The sequence below is a fragment of the Tympanuchus pallidicinctus genome, unplaced genomic scaffold (genome assembly GCF_026119805.1).
Source record: "Tympanuchus pallidicinctus isolate F22 unplaced genomic scaffold, pur_lepc_1.0 scaffold6, whole genome shotgun sequence".
Classification (NCBI taxonomy): domain Eukaryota; kingdom Metazoa; phylum Chordata; class Aves; order Galliformes; family Phasianidae; genus Tympanuchus; species Tympanuchus pallidicinctus.
The window spans coordinates 42,800,408-42,820,740 of NW_026294780.1; positions in this window are offsets into that span (position 1 = coordinate 42,800,408).

Consider the following 20,333-nt stretch of genomic DNA (forward strand, 5'->3'; position numbering starts at 1 on the left):
ATCAGGTACTAATTCATTTCAATATCCTTGGACCACCAAAGGCCTGCCGATGAAATGATTTCTTTCTTTTGTAGAAGGAACAATTTGGCAGACTGGTATTCTGTCCTTGCTCTCCAAAAGATTTGAGCTGAGGGTTGCTGAATAGTGAGAGAGACAATTTTTTGCTCCTTAGTTTTTTGTTTTTACCCTTTCTGTGTAGGACATTGACTACATGCCTCTTTCCCAGTCAGGTACTAAGTTCTTTCTCTGATGAACAGCCCATAGCCTACTGACTTCAGGTAAGCAAGACTTCAGGTAAGAGCTGATGAGGCCAATGAGAGCATGGGTTCAGCACACAAATAGTCTTTTGCCTATCAAAATTGGAAGTTATGCACAGCCCTGGGATCCTAGTGGGTGTTTTTAGAAGGGAGGCTTGAAATGCATTCCTGACTTTTTTTGTGTGTGTACAAAAGACAATTACATGGGGAAGGCACAATGAAGGCATTTGAATGCCAGGTTCTGGAGAGAAGATCTACAGAAATATTTGTATTTGCATGGCTTCATTTATTTAATCTGGAATGTCCTTTGACTTTGTTTCATGTCCTCCTCTTCTCTGGCACACAAAGAAAAATGGGGCTCTTGGGGGATTTCCATCTCCCCCATGCAAGAATTTTGCTTCTGACACGTATGAGGAGTAAGAACAGAACTGGGGCAATAAATGAATATCAATGTGATTACAAACAAATGTATGAAGAATCATTAATGATACACTTGAGAGAATGGAAGAGCGCTACGCCAGAAACACCACCAGGAACTGAGTGAATGTGAAGGGCTACACAGCCTGCAAAGGCAGCAAAAGGTGGCAAAAGTGATTTACTGTGCATGCAAAAAGCAATATTTGAGCCCACAGATGAATATTTCCTGTTTAATTAGTGGACTTGCTGTGAACTAGGAAGACAGACCAGACTCAGGACTGTGCGCATGATGTAGCTCTGACAGCTGGAACTGCCTTGGCCTTTTTTTCTTTTCATCATTTCCACTCCCTTCACAAACACCATGCCTGCTATGCCAACAGCTCTGGGAGAAGTTTGGACAACCTGCAGTCCTTCTCTTCTTGCTTTGAAGGCATTACTGAAAAGACAGATGGAATGTCTGGAAGTTCAGAAAAACTGTCTTTTGTGCAGGGTAGGAGGCTGAATGTGGCTCTTTTAGGGCTCTTGCCCTAAAATACAGCTCTTTTTGTAACGTTTTTCCCATTTTTGCCACTGATGCATTTGAAATGCAGCCACCACATATGCAGGGCTTCACCCCAGTGAGTAATTATCTAATAGCTCCTATTCTGAGTGTTCATGTAACTGCGTGTAGACAGAGAAGGAAACAACTCATTTGCATACAGAGCAAATATTTTGTCATCACCTGCTGTTCATCCTAATGAGATTTTGCCAGACTCATTAGAGTGATTCCATGCTTCTTAATACCCACTGGGATTGCTTTATTATTTGATAGAGTCAACAGTTGGCATATGCCATAGTGTCTTTGTATTCATCTCCCTCAAAACCTCTGAAAGCAGCTGAACAAAGGAAATGAATAACCAGTTCTGTTTCCTTCTCTCTCCCAAGATTTCTTAACGTTGACACCAGTGACTCCTAAACATCACTGCTAAAGGATCTCTTTATTAGTTCTCTCCCACAGGTTTCTGAAGGAAGTAGGTATCCTTGTTCCCATGTGACTGAAAGCAAGGACCCTAAAGAGACCTGCTCCTGCTGAGGTCTGATGGGGATTTCTGTTTTTCTGTTTTCCCTGCTGATTTTTAAAAATGTATTTCTAAATCCATCGGTGGTATTTTTTGTTTTCTCTCTGTTACTCTGTCAGAAAGTCATATAAGCAACAGGAAAGAGCCCTAACACTTGGAGAGGGAAATGACGAAATTTAAAAAAAAATTCAGCTGTTGATGAGTTCACATCAATAAAAAGCTATGGAAGATTTGAGCAATATTTTACATGGCACTTTTTGCATGTAGGTTTTCCATATATCCTGGTGATGGTGGACAGAGTGCTATCAACTGCAACGAAAACAAATGAAAACTTACCGAGAAATATTTTTCTTTACTCTGTCAGCTGTAATAATCTGAGGTGTTCCAATGGTATTAACAGGATATAATTCGTTTGGGCGTTACTTATAACAACATAAAGTTTAAAAAGATCTTGAAGTGTGATATTTAAGCTGACAGTGTCACTTTAAACAAATTCTGTCTAGATGATTTTTGCTTTGGGAGTCTCCCTTTACAAACAGACCTTGCCAAGAGTCAAAGTAAACATTATGCTAATCTTAGATCAGCCTTTAATTTCTCCTACTTCCTATCTCTTCCCCTTTCCTTTCTATTTCCTTCCAAGACAACAATGTTATAGACAATTCAAATTGGACATGTCTGTAGCTGAACAACAAAAATCACTGACAGAGGACAATGAGAATTGCAACACACTCAACATCGTTATAATTTTCTCGTCACACCAGCAATTACAAAAGTGAAGAAGGAACAACTGAGTGCTCTTCACTCGATATTGATCATTTAATTTTCTCATGTCATGTAATATTAAACAGGGTAATGCTGCTACAGGGATCCCTGGCAACAATTAAGCATAGCTAAAGAAGTCAGACTCACTGCAGGCTTGAGGAAGGGGAATAGCTCACTATTTGCTCTGATGGTAATAATTATATGCTATGGAAATAGTAGAATTAATACATAGGCATGAATTCTTCATTTTAGTGACGTTCTTATCCAGGCTAGTTCCTTCCAGATTTCTGTTAACATGATTTATACTCCTTACTTAGAACGTGGCCAACATGTTGGTCTGTGTTTGGCATAGGCTGAAGAATTGTAGCTTCAGTCTAGTCTACATGGTGAAGAATGAACTTGGCAACAGGTTAACTCATGAGCTTTGAAACTCATATGCTTTTCATTCAAGCTGTGTGCTGTAGAATCTTCATAGCTAATGCAGAAGAGCTAAGGTTGAGATCTTTGCTGATGGGCTGCTTTTAACCTTGATTTATTTATTGTTCAGTCCACAGAGAGTGTGTTCCTGTGATTGCAGGTCACGTGGAGGTTTGGTTGCCAAAGTATAGATGTATCTATGGTATCCTGCCTGGTATCTAGCTGCTGCTTCTAGAGACCATTTATTTCCTATTAGCTTCAAAATGTATCTGCCTGTCTTGTGCGAATACCTTAAACACAGGAGGATAAAACAAGAGAACACTGATACCTATTTTAAAGCAACTGAGTTGAATCTCTACATTTACTCCTATGAATAGCTATCCAGGCACTGCTGACTGCACTGACTAGATTTTAGTTGATTACATTAGGAGCAAAGATATCTGTTTCTTTTTTTGACAAATGTATGCTAAGGTTCCTAAACTTGTCCAATGGAGTTGTTTTGCAACTGTACAGTTGGCCTCCATTTGCCTCTTTAGGTGGACTTGTGCCTCCTGTAGATTCTGTGCCAGTATCTGTCAAGCTGCCTACATTCTGCCTACTATCAGTCTACGTTTCAGATGGTTCTTGCTGTGGAGTATATCTCAACTCTGCTATCCAAATGACCTTCTACTGTTTGCCTTGAGGTTTATACGATAAATAAGGTTGATAAATCCATTTACGAGTGCGAACTCAGACCTGTGTTTAATTGAGAGCATAAATAAAACCACAGTCACCGTGGGAGGAGAAAGAATGGTGAAGAGACATCATGGGGCGAGGTTTTCTTCTCTGTGTTTTCATGGTGGGTGCAGAGGCGGTTCTTCAGAAGCATTCTTGCTGTAAGAATGCCGTCAGATACAGAGGAAGCGCTGAATTTGAACCATATGTTGGGGCCCTGCACAATGCAATCCCATTTACAGCTCCATTAATTTTAGTTTCTGTTATTTCATGTTGTACCACTTACTTTAACTTCTCTCTCTTGGCAAATTATCATCAAAGTCCAACTCAAATTAACCAAACGTTGTGTCTCCTCTCCTGATTTATGTCAAGAAAGAGTATCCTGATTCAGACAGGTTATGAAACTTCACCTCAAACCTTCCATTATTTCTTTAAGACTTTAAAGAGTGTTCAGAGTGCTTGGATGGGTTTGCTTTTGTTTCCGGTTCCTGAGGAAAGCTGGAACCATTGACCTTCGGAGTATTTATGGCCATCCCCAAATTGTCTAGCCACTGAAGGGAAAGAGGAGAGAGGACAAATCAGAGAGCTCAGTTAATCAGGCACTCCCTCAAGGGAAGGATCATTAGTGAAAGAGAAATGGAGTCTGCTGATGAACACGCAGTCTTGAAAGAGGCAAGCACAGAAAATTTGGACTGTCGTGAAATTTTTGACAGACCTTTGATATATTGTTTATTTTCCTTTTAATATTGCTTGCGTTCTTATGGATCCCATCAATGGCATTCCATGGTATTCATGATAACACAAAACCACAAGATGCTGAATAAAAGTTGTCAATGGCACAAACATGGATCAGACATAGAAAAGTATGATGTATGGGAATTCCTGCAAAAACAGAACCTACCTGTGGATAAAAGAAAATTAATGCAAGTGGAAATAATTTTTTCTTTAAATTGTGGTATTATTTATTTTAAAAATGAGCCTCAAGAAAGCTGTGATGAACATATGTTAAAGTATAAATTTTCTGCAATTTATCAGAGCATTTGACTTACAGTGGAAGAATATTTTCTGTGCTAAGCACTGTAGCTTAATTTAACTTTTTTTTTTTTGAAGAAAGGCTGACAACACTGAATTGTTAAAGTTCTCAACCACTATTTGTAGCAAATCTGTTTGCTTGTTTTTTTCAGCTCTAGCAACGTCCACATTTTCTGTGCTATGGCAACAGAGATGTTCTGGATGATAATAATGATAATAGCCATAATCACTAACCAGAGCATGTTCTCCAGTGTGTGGCATGGGATACTTGTGCTGCTCTGCAGGGAGTCAGGCTGAGCCCCTCAGAGTTTATGAGTTTAGGCTCAGTGGTGTGCAAACACAATTACACATCTCTTGAATCCTCCCTGACCTGAAAATCCTAATGCAATCTCCACATGGAACTGCATCTGAACTGGTAAACCACTCTGCACGGAGCCAGCTTGTTTCTCTACATTCGTGGGAATGTTAATCTTCAGTCCAGATAAAATGTCTGTGGATCAGATAAAATGTCTGTGGATATTTGACAGATGGATGCAGTTCAGTCAAATATCTTATTTGCTTTCAGATGAGAATAAGTTGCAGAACCTGGAGAACTTCCTCTTCTAGTCCTGGAGTGAGACAATGAGGTATATCCATCTAAGTTCTTGAAAGCTAAGGTGACCAGAGCAATTCAATTGTCTTTTTCAAGACTGTGTCGTTTTAAAATAAATGTATTTTAGAAATTCCATCCTTTTCATTTTGCATTTAATTTAAGTTTTTGTGGGAGTAGAATCTGACATAAATTGAATAATGTATATATTTTTTAAAGGATCACCTTTAAAATCACCTACAATTTCTTGGCACAATAAAAATGATAGAAGTGAAGTTTCTGTACAAAATGTATGTTAAGCTACATGACTGTTTAAATCAAAGCCTCCCATGCTGTGTATTCTCTAGTACCTCTTAGGCTTCTGCTTAACATTAACAAAAAGATCAAAATGTAGTTTAAAAGAGCCGTGCTTTAGTTAAGAGGTTTAACTTAGTGTTTACAAACCAATGGGAACATCTATTATTTAAAAGAAAAAAAAAAAAAAAAAAGAAAGGGGTCTTGATGGATGAAAAGCTTAACATGAGCCAGCAGTGTGCCCTTGCAGCTCGGAAAGCAAATGGTATCCTGGGCTCCATCAGGAGTGGCCAGCAGGGACAGGGAGGTGATTGTTGCCCTCTACTCTGTTCTTGTGAGGCCCCATCTGGAGAACTGTGTCCAGGTTTGGGGCTTCCAATACGAGAAAGACAGAGAGCTGTTGGAGAGGGTTCAGAGGACAGCCACAAAGATGATCAGGGGGCTGGAGCACCTCCGCTATAAAGACAGACTGAGGGAGCTGGGCTTGTTTAGCCTGGAAAAAAGAAGGCTGTGGGGTGACCTCATTGCAGCCTTTCAGTACCTGAAGGGAGCCTACAAACAGGAGGGGAGTCAACTCTTTGAAAGGGTAGATAACAGCAGGACAAGGGGAAATGGTTTTAAGTTGAGTGAGGGAAGACTTTGGTTGGATGTCAGAGGGAAGTTCTTTACAGAGAGAGTGGTGAGGTGCTGGAACAGGCTGCCCAGAGAGGTTGTGGATGCCCATCCCTAGAGGTATTCAAGGCCAGGTTGAATGGGGCCCTGGGCAGCCTGGTCTAGGATTAAATGTGGAGGTCAGTGGCCCTGCATGTGGCCAGGGGTTGGAGATTCATGATCCTTGAGGTCCCTTCCAACCCTGGCCATTCTGTGATTATGTGAAAGCATAAATGCAAAACGAGGTTAAAATTGCTAACACAGAATAAGGTTCCTCACCTGATGATTTAAGCATGCTCACGTTTATACATCTTATTTAAAAACTCACCATCCTGAAAGGTATCCCTATAGGTTCAATCACAAGATTTGTTAATTGAACCTGCTGCTTTATTCTGAGTCATGGGTGGCCTTGTCTGTTTTGAACATCACTATTACTCATCACTGTCAGCCTGCTTTTTGGAAAAAATCATCTGAATCCAGTGTGACGTTTCTGGAAAGACGTATGGGAGGATCTCCAGCAAGATTCTTCACTGCTGTTGTCTCTTTCTATTTTGTAAAGGAAAGAAAAATTAAAAAAAAAAAAAAAAGTAACTTCACATGGGATTATTCACACTTTCTTTCAGAAATGACATTTAGCCTCCACCTAGAAGTTATCTTTCTTATTTAATTACTGCTTTACGCAAGCAGATTCTCTCAGTATAACCCAGGGCCTGATCACTCTCTGTCTTGAACATGATAACAGTCCTTGGGAAGGGCTGGTCCTATCTTCTTCTCAACCCCATGAGGATTTTTGGACTTCTTCCAGTTCAGTGTCTAGTTGGCACATAAAGCAGAAACATTGCTAGTGACAGTGATGAATGGTCTGTTCTTGGCTGTTGACTGCATTCACACCGTTGGATATCCCTACAGTATTTAATTGCATAAAAGATGAAATCCTTCTGGCCACATTAAGAATGTTTAGTCAGCATTATCAAATCTAAATTGTAATCTCCATAGAGGAAACTGGTAAACTTGAGCCCAAATTAAGTAGACAGTAAGCAGAGAAAGTCTGTGCATTGAATGAGCTCACTGCTCTCTCAGGACTATGGCAATCAGAGTTGTAGAATTATTTAAACTCAATTAATCATTAAAAAAGAAGAACCTAACAAATACTTTTGGCAGCTACTGTACAGCCTTCTTGTTATGTAATTGAAATCATACAAGTAATTAAGAGGCAATTATAATCAGCGAGTGAGAGAATTGTGGAAAAATGAGATGTGAAAAGACAGGAAGGCTGGGGATAATTCATTCTCTCTTTAACAGTTACTTGTCTCAGTGGGTTCCTTTAGTCAGAGATAAGCTGAATTGCTGTACAGAGCTCGGCAGGAAGAGAAACCAGCAGCTCCCCAGACAGGGCAAGTTTTAAAGATGTAGAAATCCAGGGAAGCCCTAGGTGCACCAGTAGGACAGGCCAGAACTCTGAGGACCTCAGCTTCATGGAGGCAGTTGTATTGTCTTCATAACCCAGCTGCTCCCAAGCTAATCCTTGTTGTCCCCAGGCTATTTCTTCCCCACTTATCAAGTTTTCCCCTTTCCATCACCTCCATTGTGCCTTGGGGCAAGGCAAGGAGAACATTTGAAGCAGAGATTTCCCCTAAAAGTTCCGTTGTATTTGTAAACAGCTGATGTCTGTTGTAACATAGAATCGATATAGTTGGATAAGACCACTAAGGTCATCTAGTCCAACCATCAACCCATCCCCACCATGCCCACTTACCACGTCAATCAGTGCCACATCCACATGGTTCTTGAACACATCCAGGGAAGGTGACTCCACCACTTATCTGGGCATCCTGTGCCACTGCATCACTACTCTTTCTGAGAGGAAACTTTTCCTAATCTCCAGTTTGAACCTCTCCTGACACAACTTGAGGCCATTACCTCTCATCCTAATGTGCCCATCCCCCAACAACTGCCTGAAGTCTGGAGAGACCTTCTTTGTCTAGAAAGGGGGAGCAAACAGGCAAACAGAGACAAAACTTTCCCCTTCCTTCATGTCGTATTTTTTATTTACTTGTCCTTACATGTGTTTGGAAGCCTCAGAAAGCCACGTGAAAAGGTGGAGTGTTTGTGCATGCCAAGCTTGCCTCTCTGCTGCATGTGCTGGTGCTGTGAGCAGCACAGCACTCCCTCAAGCAGAGAAGGGATGCCCCAATTCAAGGGTGTCATCTTCCCTGAAGGGTCTGAAAATCACATCATGACTAACGACTGTGACTTCAGAAACAAGAGCAAGAGGACAGGGAAAGTCTTTCAGTAGGAAACAGTCAAAATCAGAGCAGGAGAATGAATTGGAGCTTGCACAGAAGTTGTTTGTTTTCTTTTCATATTCAGCACATCTCATGTTTCAGGCACCATTTGTCAGTAGCTTGAGGCAGCCATTTTAATAAAAATAAAATAATAAAAAAAAAAATAAAAAAAAGCAAGTTTTAAAGAAGACACAGAGAAAGAAGAGGCACATGTGTGTGCATGCTTTTACCAGTGCTGTTGCTGACAAACTGTGTTGATAAATTACTTTTCTTGCTTGGGGGGTCCAACTCGTCCCCATTTCCCACTGAAGAAAGAAAATGTAAAATATGTCTACAAAGCCACAATAGAAACATGCTAATGTGTCAGGGGGCCATTTTCTGTACTTCAGAGTCTGAGAATCTGCCTGCAGAAAGCCTTCAGTAGCTGCTGCATGAGGGTTTCCAGATGAGTTACCCCAGTTAGCATCAGAAGGGGTTAAGGCTGAACAAATCCCAGATGAAGCTCTGGCTTTAAACTTGCCTGGATCTCAAGCAGGTGGGACAGGTATTTATTTCAAGTTCCTGAGCTTGGATTAAATGCCTTCCAAAAGATTCCCATCTACCTTGCTTGTTTGTTCCTCCACCACATTTGTTTCCCCTCTGAGCATTTCTCCAGCCCATCATTTCAGGGAGAGAGGGAGCATCTAATGTCTGCACATAGGGTCAGGGATGTCGGAGAGCCTTTCTTTTTATATTGTTCCTGTAGAAAATCAGGAAGACTGTGTAGAGCAAAGCAGTGTGCTGTGCTGTGACAGCAAGCAACAAATCAGAAGACAAGAGTTTTCTGGGCAGAACTTCTCTAGGGAGTAGCTGCAAGTCACAGACCCAGTGTGATGTTGCTCTTTATTTACAGTTTCTCCAGGCAGCAGTGTGTGTGCCTCTACTCTTGTCAGAGTGAACAATACTCAGGCTATACTTTGCTCTATCCACAACCTATTTTTAGGGGTTCACTTGCTGTTGACCCACTGCAGAAGTTCAAGGAACACATCTCAGCACATGTAGGAGAATGGTGCATCTCAGCATATGTAGGGGGACGGTGCACCCTGGCCCTGGAGCTGCAGGAATTGGGCAACAGCACCACAAAGCCTAAACTTTCTTTTCCACAATGGAAGCAGAAATGTTGCCTTGCTGTCTCCTCCTGCCTATGCAGGCTGAGTAAGGCCGAGATCAGCAAATGGAATCTATGTGAGACAAAGCATTATCTGTAATGTGTGATGCAGCTGGGATGGCCAGGATAGGGTCCTTTCTCTCAAAATCTGCAAAAAAAGGCTATGATTTGATTTTATTTGTTTTAGCTTTAGATAAAGCACACAGCAATGCACATAGGAGAGACTCTCTCTCCCCTAACCTGAGACGTTGCCCAAGGAGCAGACAATAACAAGTAGCATTGATTTATTGCTGCAGAGGAGGGAGAGAAAGAGGAATGCAATAAATGCTGAGGAGATGAGAAATATACCCATTCCCTCACCCTTACACACAAACACACACAGATGCTCACAGCCCAGAAAGGGAGAGGAGGTTATGTGCCATGAACCAGCACATTGCTGAAATTCTAATGAAATGCGAGTCAAGCAGCTAGGTGGTGGAAGAAATGCTGAGTTTGATGTGCATTTATCATCTTCAGATGCTCAACCCAAGTCAGGGAGGAAAGTCACAGGAAGGGTACCCTACCACTGGCAAAAATATTTTGTAAGAAAGAGTAGGCTACTTCCTTATAAAGAGTTAGAGCAAATACGGTCTATTCCAAAACAAATCAGAACTTTGCTTTGAAGGGGTACTAACAAGCTTGGCAGAGCAAACACAAACATTAGAAAATGCTGACTTAAAATTGCCTTTCCTACCTGAATTCTCTACCCAGGCATATGTGGACTTTTAACTGTGTGACCAGCGGCCTTTTCGCACGTAGCTCCTTCCTTCAGTACACAAATTGGACCCATTCTGTGGTGGGATCTCTACTTTGTCTTATTCAAAAGCTAGAAGTGAATGAGGAGTAGTACAGTGAGAGAGTAAGAAGATACATTGGACACTGTCTCTTCCCTTGTTCCTAAGTGCTCCAGAAGATATTTCAGCCACGCTTTTCACAGATGGTTTCTAATGGTGTCTTCTTATTTCCTAGGTGCCCGATTTCCAAGCCCAGTGGTTTGGTTTGCAGAAGTGCTGAGCTACCAGCCTCCACTGAGTCGGGGAGAGATATGCTTTGGTGAGGCACAGCATCATATCACAGAGTGAGTGCTCTGAAAAATCAAGTCCTGGTGGGTTCAAACTGAGGGGCTGCACTGCTGAAATAGCTGCCCATTTGCCAAAGGAGGATCATGTCATCATATCTCATCAGAACTTCTGCAGAAGGGAACCAGCTAATGCTTGTAGAACTCTCATATTGCACTGCCAATTAAAACCCTGTAAGGAAAATACTTCATGATTCAAAGAGTCTGGTATAAATTAGGAATATACTGGAAAATAATACACTGAGTATGTGATCATCATCTTAGTAGTGACCTTCTAGTGCAAAAGACTTTGGGATTCATGAATAAAACACCAATAAAAACGTGCTTTCTTTAGGATGCAAAAACCTTTCAGTGGTTAGCCATGTCCCAACATTCTTCTGCTTCATTCCTTGGCATTCACTCCACTGTAAACTTTCCCTATTCTCAGCAGTTCATTGCCTTTCAATATAGCCTATCTTCCTAGTTCCAACCATGGTATGCTGTGCTAATTCACCCCGTTCAGGTCCTCCATCCCTCATTCCATCAATATGAGTTGTCTCCATAGAGGCTAATTCATTGTCTGTTCTGTTTTCCCTTCACTCACACACCAATCTTTTCATTGACAGAGTACTGGAGGGTTTCAGTGGGTAGGTAACAGCATTTTTCAAATGTAAGCCTTTTCCCTCAGCCTGAACCTTGGCCACAAAGAACAGTTCTAAACAAAATTCTCCTCCCCACCCCATCTGAAATAATTCAGCTTGAGGCAAACACCTGGATTGGATAACTTTACTCCAAATGGTCAAATTTTGGCAATACTGAAAGTGACTGGAAATGTGAAATCATAATGAAATGCAAAACTGTCAGAGCCACCTGTAAAAACCTTGAACTCCATACGGAGTTTAGTTGCCCTGTTCTCCATTGCATCAGGCATGTGTCCTGGCCACGCTTTGAACATCTTCAGCTCACAGCTGGGTGCCCACCAACAACTCATTTGCCCCTGGCACCATCATCACCATCAAAATGAAAACAGTGTGACCAGGACCTCCTGAGTGCTGACCCCTAAGTGATGGGCAGTTGTCACTACCAAGAGTCACCACTCCCAAGGATTGCAGTGGAGACACAGATATGTCAGCCCTGTCTTGAAGAATCTGTTCAGGCAAACAGGAGACGGTCCCTTGCTCCACCATCTCAGAGATCCATTGCCCTGGCAAGTCCCCCAGACTATGTGGCAGTGAGCACTGTGCTAACTATGGGCTTGCCTCACCGTCAGCACATAGTGCGCTATTCTCTGAAGTCAGTGCCCATCTACTTCTGGCAGGGTGACTACCCAGAACTGCATTGCCTTCAGCACACCACATTAAATGTTAATGTTAAACACTAAATGTCAACAACTGAAGGTTATTGCACAGTCCTTTAGCTCTTTCTCCTTGCTGCGGATCTGCTCTCTGGCATTGAGCAATTTGCTAAATCTTTCGGAGAGCCAATTTCCCTCAGTTAATAAACTGCAGTGAAGTGCAGCAAAGATCACTTTGGTTTTTGTGTAGCATAGGAAGGACCTTAAGGGGAAAACTCATAGGAGAACAGCATTGTTACTCTTATCTGCTCAGATCTAGCAGCTAACACATCTGCTCAGGGTGGCTCAGTCTCACATCTAGCCTGTTGCTTAGGGAATGTCTAGTAGAATTTCTATGGCACAATGAAGCATTGGAAAATCAGACAGGGATTTATAGCTGCATTTTCTTGCAGTGTGTTGTAATAGCCAGCATTATTTAATCATGGAAACGTGATCTGGCCAGAACTAACTAGCTTTGCTCAGGTGTGCTTGTAAATTTAATTTGAGTTCTTCTACCTTGTGCAGAAGTTGAATGCAGGCTAATGTGTGCGCTGGAAAAATAACAAATTGTATTATGGCATAAAACAGGAAACCTTTTAGTTGCACAATAAAATAGTACAATTCAACGTATGCAGTACTTACATAGCACCATTCAGAAAAAATGTTTCAAAGCTTTATACAAACAACTTGCTGCTGCACCAGAGCCAATATGTCAAATCTTGTTAAAGAGAAGAAAGCCATTGTGAAAATAAATTAGTAATATACATTTAAAGGAAACATTCATTGGAAGAGGAGTCTGCTAACAGCTGGACATTAGTACCATTAATACAGGTCCTGACAGAAGACAGTTACCCATGATGCACTCCATTGAAACGCTGTTAGTGTTTTGTTTTAAAAATAAAGGATGTGTGTCCTGTGAGCCAGACTGGTTGGAGCTGAGTGTTCTTTTTAACATGCAGTATCCCAACAATTGAAAAATGAAGTAAAGGAGTGGGGAGAAGGTTGGACGGAGGGGAAATGTGTGGCAATGTGAAATCCTCCACCCTGCTCCAATGCGACTATGTATTCCACAGAGTCTTCTGGATGTTTCACACCTGCTGCTTATTTCCTTATGAGAGAGGAGAGGAGAGGAGAGGAGAGGAGAGGAGAGGAGAGGAGAGGAGAGGAGAGGAGAGGAGAGGAGAGGAGAGGAGAGGAGAGGAGAGGAGAGGAGAGGAGAGGAGAGGAGAGGAGAGGAGAGGAGAGGATGTTGAAAAACTTCCCTTTAAATCCAATCTTGACTTGATTGCAATTACTTTTTCATTGGGCCTTATTATTGCCTTCAGAAATATTTTTACTGTCCAAATTGACTAGAGAATATCTGTGTCAAATTTAACATAAAACTTCAACAGGCAGTGCCAAAATAGTATGTCTAGCCCTGGAAACTAACAATAAACAAGTTTTCAACAACTTAGAAGTTGCTGAAATGTATACAGATATTAAGTATTGTTTAATTTTTTCAGATACACCTTATGAATAAAATTCTGGACGTTGGTACATTTGTGTTCCTCAAATTTATTTCTAAATTGTAAAAGAGGATTAACACGCTAAGGGAAATACTAACATGTGCATTTAAATGCTTGCTTAACAGCGTGATAGTTTTCCAGCAGCATTTTGTCATTCCCTACTTCCCACCAGCATTATCTTAAAACTAATAGTGAAAGATAGCTGTATTCAGACAGCTGAATTGAAGTGTGTAATATGGGGAGCCACGGCCAACACACTGGTTAGCACACTGTGTGCCCTTCTAACTATGCAATAAATGATGCTGTTTGCATACGTGAGTGTACAGTCATCTCTGGTGCCTCCTGAGATGACTCACCTGCTCTCACTATGGCACTCCTTGACTACGCTGTGCAGTGCCAACTTTTCCATATATATCCTCCACTTATTCAAATATCCAGATTCATCCTCTCTAGCTTTTGGCTGAGATCCCTAAGTTAAGGCTGTCTCAGCTTTACGCTATTCCTGTTGTCAGAGCAGGGAGATATGTGCCTGGAGAAGGCAGCTCTGCTCTTAAGTGGGTCAAGTCACTGCTGGTTGCTTGCTCTGTTACTCCACTGACCACTGAAGGAGCATCCAGCAGAAACACACCTACCACATGTGGGGATCCTGCTCCTGGGTTGGGTAATTAGGTGATGCACACAGCACTCCCGTGAGCTTGGAGAGGCCTCCCATGCAGCTCCAGTGGCTTTGCTCAGGTTCTCCTCACAGTGTCTGAACCCACAGTGACTGAAGCACCTGGATAGCACCAGCTCCAACTGCTTCCATCCCTATGCAGCTCTTCCACCGGCAGCCCTTGTTTCATCTCTCCTCCTGTCATTGCATTTTTTCCTTTTTCCTCGTTACTCTTTTCCAGGCCTCAGTCCCAAAGCGTTTGCCACCTCCCTACAGCCTGTTTCTGCAGCTGCTCCCTCACACACTTCCTCCGCAGCTCTCTGGGTACACCTTCTCCCATGAGCATTTCTGTCCTGCAGAGCTGCTGCTTTTTCCCACCAATCGTGATTTCACCCCACAAGTTTCAGGCAACACTGCAGGCATTCACCAGCCTTCAATTTTCCAGGGCCGTGTCCTTCAGAAAACAACTACTGCCCTCAGGGACCACAAATCACTTCCTTGGTCCCAGACAAGACGTGAATTAATCACAAAGTCACTGCACTCACTTCTGATTTCAGCCACAGATCAGTCTGTGGTAGGGGAAAGGGAATTAAGCAGTCCAAGGGTGTCACAGATATCTTCATGGAGTAATGGATTTGATTCATGACGCTATCTTCTCTGAGCCTGCTAAACATCTGATCTGTCACATCCCCTCCTATTGTGAGTCTCTGGGGACAGATAGAAATCACCACCTTTTATTTTAAATGTTTAGAATTGTCTGGTTGTCACTGTAGGGCTATAAGCATAGTCATGGAGTCATAGACACATAGAATTGAATCATAGAATCATAGAATGGCCAGGGTTGAAAAGGACCACAATGCTAATCTAGTTTCAACCCCCTGCTATGTGCAGGGTTGCCAACCAGCAGACCAGGCTGCCCAGAGCCACATCCAGCCTAGCCTTGAATGCCTCCAGAGATGGGGCATTCACAACCTCCGTGGGTAACCTGCCACCACCTCCACTGCAGTTTTTCACCTCTGAGTGAAAAACTTGTAATATGTAACCCAAACCTCCCCTGTCTCATTTTAAAACCATTCCCTCTGGTCCTATCACTATCTCTTGTAAACAGAAACGGTCACAGGGATGGTTTCTTGTGTAGGTGTGCATGCTGCTTTGCAGAAGGAGGATCCTGAAACAAGAGCTTTCCTGGAGGTTTGGGAAGTGACGTGGGCATATGCCTGTCCTCAGAGTGTAAGACACTCTTAAACCAGCTGCAGGAATGCAGCAAGTCTTTTTCCACAGCGACAACAAACCAGATTGTGCCCCTTCAGCCCCACATTTTGTGCCTTATGTCTATCATCAAGCCTGCAGCAAGGCAGATGCTCTATGGGCAGCTGTTTGTCCATGCTAGGGCTCAGTTTCATGCCTCAGCACTATTTCTGTCTTGAAGTCTGAGCATGATATGAAGAGTGGGATTTCCTCTGAAGGGATCAGTCAGGCTTTTCATCTTCTTTCTGAAGGGTCAGCTACTGTACCTAAATGCATATTGAACTTACAGAGAAGGAACAAGAGCTCCAAAGTGTGAGGATCATTGCTGGGCATGGTCTATTAATAGACTTGGTTTTGGCCCAGAGCAGCTGGAAGCCCACTGAGTGGGACAGTGTGTCCCAATGGTTGGTTAATTACACCTTCAGCATTTTTTTTTTTTTCCTGCATTTACACTTCATTTCCCTCCCGCTGTTTCAAGCTGCTGATTGATCCACGACAGAGGGGAGAGGAAATAAATGTATTTATATTACAGCATAGCTACTCTATTTCGCAAAGTTAAAGGCGTTTAACAGAGCAGGGCTGCAGAGAAAGGGCAGGTGTGCGCTACAGCTGCCTCATCACAGCTGCTCTGCTCAGCCCAGGAGTGAAGCAGTGCATGTGGGTGGATTGGAGAGTGGGAAGGAGCAGTCAAAGCAACTGTTTGTGTACATATCAATGTGCACCAGCCCACTCCAGCACCTGTGTGCTGATCTCAGGCTGTCAGAATTACCAGACCCTCAGAAATAATAAAAACAAAACCGTAACTGTTCAGCATATATATATGTATGCCACTTAACACTTCAAATAGCAGAGGAAAAATGAAGTTTCTCTTTGATTACAAGTAAAAGTCTATTAGTTTTGGAAACTCACTCCAAATATGGCACAACATGGAATGTCCTCTATTTTCCTGTTCAGTCATAAATGTACGTCTTCCTCTCTCTTCCCCATAATATCTTTCCAGGCTTGGACAGTTTCTCTGACACCCCAAACACCAGACTCACCCAACCCAAGCAGCATGTTGAAATGCCCAGTGCCACCAATGCAGAGCTGTGGAGCTATGAGATGGTTTGGCAGCTGGTGGCATAAATGGAGCATTACCTTCTTCCACTGCTTATCTATTTTGAGTTGCATCATCACCTCAGGTTATGCTGAAGGAAAATAGAATCGTAGAATCACAGAATTGTTTGAGTTGAAAGGAACCTTCTAAAGCCATATAGCCCAAATGCAATGAACGGACATCCACAGTTGGAGCAGGTTGCTTAGAGCCCCATGCAGCCTGACCTTGAATGTCTCCAGAGACAGGGCATCCACTACTTCTCTGGGTAACCTGTGCCACTGCCTCAATTTAATCTTTAATTTAAATAACTTCTTCCTTATATCCAGTCCAATCTCCCCTTTTTCAATTTGAAACCATTTCCCTTTGTCCTATCACAACAGACCCTGCTGAAGAGTCTCTCCCATCTCCAAGCTCCTTTAAACTCTTCAGAGCTAAAGGAGTGGGAAGAGCAAGAGAATCAGGAAGCCATGGCAGTTGCAGGAGTGTGTGTTATTGCTGGGGTTCTGCAGTATAAGAAGCACTAAGACGCAAGGCAAGGATCTGGCTCTGTGCAGGAATAACACCATCAGCAAAGCCAGAGCACACGTAAAGCTTCTGTGACAACCTATCAGGAAGGCAGACAAGATGTGGCAATACCATGTCATTAGCCACGCTGTGATAACTCTATAGACAAGTACTCCTACTCTAAGATAAACATAAAACAGTTTATTTGTTGGTGGAAATGGGGTAAGCTGCCTCACATTTTCCATGGAATAAGAGTAGGAACCTTGGCCGTCACACTGGGAGCAGTTGTTGTTTCAGAAGGTCACACCCAAGTTTGCCACAAGGTCACTTTTCCACGTCGCCAAGCCCACACGCAGAAGAAAGGCCAACCCAAATAGGCTGAAGAATGCAAACAAAGTGTGTCAGCTTGGGCGTCCTCGTAGCTACCTTGGCATAACCCTGCAGGGGAAGAATGGATGGGAAATGAAAAGGGAAAGGCAGAGAAGGTCTTCTGGGAAGTGAGAAGGGAAAACCTTTGGGGGCTTTCTTTTTTTTCCTTTTTTAAAGATATTTTGGAAGTTGTTATTAAAATCCATTGGCATTACAAGTGTCTCATAGAGGCTTTCAATATTTCAATAACAATGTATTGCTGCTGTGATGGAAGGAGGGACGATGGAAGAGAGCCATTGCTAAAAAGTAGGAGCAGGCAGCAGAATGAATGGAAATGCTACACTGCAGCCCATTATGCAACTGCAAATTTAGCTGTTTTTTAAAGGCCTGGCCTTATTTACTGGTCTAAATTGGTGGTGGCCTCTTGATTACAGATGAAGTAAACTGGTTGTTGCCAGAAGAAGGAATGATTTTCATTTTGTATAATTAAGAGGAAGAAAAGAAAAAAAGAATACTGGAGTTTCAATGTTGAAAAGGTCTTCTCAGTGTCACTGAGAACTAACATAGCAGTGCTCTTCCCCATTATTCCTAAATCAAGGTCACACTTCAAATTTCAGGTGTAACAAGAGTTTTGGAAAGCCAAAGTTCAGACACTTCAAGAGGTGGTGGATTCATCACATTCCCTGAGGAGTTCTTTCAATGCTTAATTAATGACTGTCAAGATGTACACCTCACTTCTAACTGAAATGGAGCTAGCTTCAGCCTCCAGCCATGGGATCTTGTTACGTGGAGCCTGGTAGATGAAAGAGTCTCTACTATAAAAATCTATGAAAAAAAATTCACTTGTACCAGAATAAAAATTGGGTGAGTCATATCAAATTACAGGTTTATAGGTCACCAGAAGGTTTATGGATAATTTATGCTGGTTGCTTGTAACAAACGCTGACACCACCTTTGAGAAAGAACGATAGTTCTTCCTTTCAGTAATTAGAGAAGCCTGAAGGGTCTGAATATGATTATAGTTTCAAAAGAACTGTAAACCTTAAATTTGGAGGATTGTTTCCAGCACTGTGTTTTTGTTCAGCGGTTCTTTGGGGTTTCTTATCTTCTTTGCCAGGTGAGTCACTTCCAGTTAAAACTGCAGTTGTTGCAAAGAGCTCAAGGAGAGTAAACAAAAGGCAGAGGCTTGTTCTCCTCTCCCTGAAATCACAGTCTCTTGGTCAGAGTGCAGACATATTTGGAACATACTCACTCCTCATGCTTTGTACTGTACTGTCTTCCTGCAAATAATACATAATTACAAAGACATAGCCCCAAGTGGAATAGGAAGAGGCTGTTTACACAAGCTATCTACATACAGACAACACTACTTTTTACATGCCTGTTTTAGAGATACTGTAAAAGCTCAATTTTTTTGTTTGTTTCACTCAAGATCTCTCCCAGCATGCTAATAGCTGGCTTCTAAGTTGCTGCCTTGCAGATGTTTCCAAGAGCACTGTCGTTTTTGTTATTATTGCTCTGACTCTCCTCTAGTATACAGATGTCCCTCTTGTACTGAGGTACTCTTTTTGTCAGGTCGTCCTGCAAGGAAAAACAGTAATGAGGTAGATACCTTGTGTCTGTGCTTTCATTTCCTCGTGCAAGGAAGAGGAAGAAGAAAAGGGGGAAGCCAAAGGTCCAGGATGAGGATTCATGGTGCTGAGCGCTGTGAAGATTTCGTGAGCCTGAAAGAAGGTGTACCTGGGAGTCTACCTGCATCCTTCACATGAGGCTAGGGATGAGCACACAGTCCATGGGAGGAGACTTGGTTCTGGTCCCCTACCATCTCAGGGGCACCTCTGCAGTCTCCAGTACAGCTCAAAGTCTGAACCTCAGGCTGGAGGATCCTGCTGAATACCAGGAGCACTTCTGTGTTATGCAGTAACAGAGTACTGACACAGGCTGCCCAGAGGATGGGGGGGTCTCCTCCTTGGGGATCTCCCAGAGCTGCCTGGACGTGGCCCTGGGCACCCTGCTCTGGGTGTCCCTGCTGGGGCAGGGGCTGGAGCAGAGGGACCCAGAGGGCCCTGCCAGCCTCAGCCGTGCTGCAGTTCTGTGACATTGGGGCTGAAGCCCTCCTGACATGCAAATCTCACAGAGCCTCAGAGGGACAACAGCCAAGCAGAGGTGTTGTTGCTCAGTAACAGAGGATTCCCTGCTTTGGGAAGAGAGAACTGCCATGGAAAACTATGGTTTTGAGGATGCATGTCCTCAGACATAGGTTATGTACTTTTGAAATGAGTATCTAATTAAATACTAAAAAAAGCTTTTGGCTTAGCAAGTTATCTATTTGGTTGCATATTGATTTTCTACTAAAGGACACGGTAAGAGGAATCCAGAGCACTTCCATGAGAGTGCGCCTGGGCAGAAGCAGGGAGCAAGGAGTATACCTTTGAATAAAACACCATGATTTACATTGGATGTACCTGTGAAACTGCTGGCAATATTGTCAACAGCATCCATAATACTGTCCATAAGACTCTGACTACTGCCTAGAGTTGCCTGCACCTGATATCTGACTTTCTCAGAATTCATATGTTAGTATATAGTGCATTTCTGGGGTCTGTCCTCAACACAGAGGAAAAAAGGTATAACAACATACACTGTATATTAAATGCTATTTTTAAGGAGACTTATATAAGTTTTATCAGTTAAACCTTCCCCAAGGGGGTAGGGTGGCCAGAGTTTCTCATATTGGATCTCAGCTATTCTTCAAAGACAATTTGTGTGCTCCAAAGTTCCTAAGTTTACAGTGCCAACACTGAAAATCCTAGGAGATTGGACTTCCCTGCAGTACCCCTAGCTTCTAAGCCAGTCTACATCACACAGGAGTTGCAGCCTGTTGTGACACAGGGCAAACACACATGC